Below are 2,397 nucleotides of genomic sequence, written 5' to 3' on the forward strand. Positions count from 1 at the left end.
GCTATAATTTAGGTGAAATCCAATTTTTTAATTTGCAAATCTTAAACAATTATCTACTCAAATAATAGTTTTTCCTATTAATACATTAAAAATGTCCTAAAATGACTTATTAATCTTATATAAAAATAAATCTAATTTAAGAAATAATTCTCTTGCTAATTTTTTCTTGCCATTATACTTTGTCGCTAGTTCCTTTTTGTAGACTCTCTAGGATTTGTGGACCTTATAAGTTTATGATAAAAGTGATGTAATTTCAATAATAAGTAAAAAACCACATGATTAGAAGTAATAATGATATATTTAGTGATGTCATGATTGAAAGAAACATGGATTGAAGTGTAAAATTCAAATTCAATGGCTAATGATTCAATGATTATTGAAACTCAAGATATGATTTGGGCATTATTAGTCATTACAAAAGTTATAATTGCATAATAATTGGCTTAATTGGCCCAATCTTTAACATGAAAATCAATCTTAATTTATTTTTGTTCATTAAAATTATTCAAAAGTTACTCCAAATATACACATTTTGTAAAGTAGTAAATATGTTTTATTAATATTGGCAATTCAATTTAATTCCATATATTGCTTGATTTTTTCCAATTAAAGATTAATTATGATTGAAGTAGAAGTTAATGGATAAGTATATTGACTATCATAGTTTCTAATTTTGACTTCATTATAGGCATTCTTCATTTTTTAAACCTTGTATATTATGTATTATTATGTACTATTCAAACTCATCAAGTTACCTAAAGTTCAAGTAGTTTGTGGCTAGGGGCGTTTAAAAACATAGCACCAAATTCCTTATGTATTTAAGTGCACATCATAACTGTACACTCATTGAATGTTAAGTACACATCATGTACATGGCAACTTATAATTGTGCAAGAAAAAAAAAATCGTACATAACTGTGATTCTAACATCACACATGTAGGAAAAATATTATATCAGGACTCCAAACTTAGAGCTACGTTCGGATTGAAATATTCCACTATGTTACAGGAATATTTTATCTGTGCTATTTGTAAAAAATGAAGTGTTATTCGATTATTTTGGCGTGTTATTGGAATATTTCACCGCGTTACTTGATTTGGGGCTGAAGTGTTATTGAAATATTCCCCCGCGTTACCTGATTTGAGGTTGTGTTATTCCAATAAAATAGTGGAAATTGAAATAACACGAAGAATATGCCAAATGACACAATCTCAAATCAAGTAACGAGGGGAATATCGAAATAAAATCGCAAAATAATCGAATAACATCATATAATACTTGAATAACACTTCTTTTTTTACAAATAACGCAGATAAAATATTATTGTAACACAACGGGATATTCCTAACTATTGCGTTCGGAGTCCTGATGTAATATTTTTCCCATGGATGTATCTTCTAATATATATATTTGTTAAGCCTTGCCAAGACTTTGTAAGATTATATTGTTGCCGTTTTTTAAGTTGTGTTTTTTCTTTTCCCCTCGTGCTGCAATAGTTCATTAAGCGATAGTTGGGTAATGGTTCTCACTTGATTTTTATTTTATTTATTTTATTTCGTTTCCTATATTGATATTAAATTAAATATATACATATCTTAAATCACAATCATATTATTAAATATCACATTGCAAATTATGATTAAATTTATAATATTTTAATAACTTTTTAAGATAAAATTACCTCACATTTTCTTATGCCCAGCAATCATTCAAGGAAAATATTTTATAATGACTATAAATAAGGCATTGAATCATAATTTTTCATTTCATTTTTTTACATCCAAAGCATGATTAATACATATTAGTTTAACTCATTGATTAATTAAACCATGTTTTAGGACTGTTCATTTAGCTTTTAAACTCACCACATATTACTCTAGCCATTGTCTCAAATAGAAAGAGCAATAAAATTGATAGTGAATGATAAACATGTTTCCAAACAACTATTATATGTTTTAATATAAAATATAAATATATCAAATAATTGTTATGTAATTGAATAAATAGAATATTTTAAAAACAACTTCCATTCAAAATTATGTTATATGATATGTTTTTATAAGGTCATTTAGATGATTAAACTTAGAAAGATATACACACAAACCACTTAACTCCTACGCCTAAACTTCAATTTTTATACATGCACGTCACCTGACCTATACATGAAAGATGTCTCACTGTTTAAAAGTTAAAATAGTGATTTCCGATATGATATGAAAGATTTCAATGATATAAACAAAATGAAAGCACTAAATGTTGATGCAATGTGTCCCATGCATACGACTTATAATCTGTTACAGGCTTAAATAGCTTGATCAGTGTAGATTAGTAAGATATTTTTTCATCTCAAATGCATTGTGCACTAAAAACTATAGTTTGCATAATTATAAACACTG

Source organism: Phalaenopsis equestris, unplaced genomic scaffold (assembly GCF_001263595.1).
Source record: "Phalaenopsis equestris unplaced genomic scaffold, ASM126359v1 Scaffold000516, whole genome shotgun sequence".
NCBI classification, from domain to species: Eukaryota; Viridiplantae; Streptophyta; class Magnoliopsida; order Asparagales; family Orchidaceae; genus Phalaenopsis; species Phalaenopsis equestris.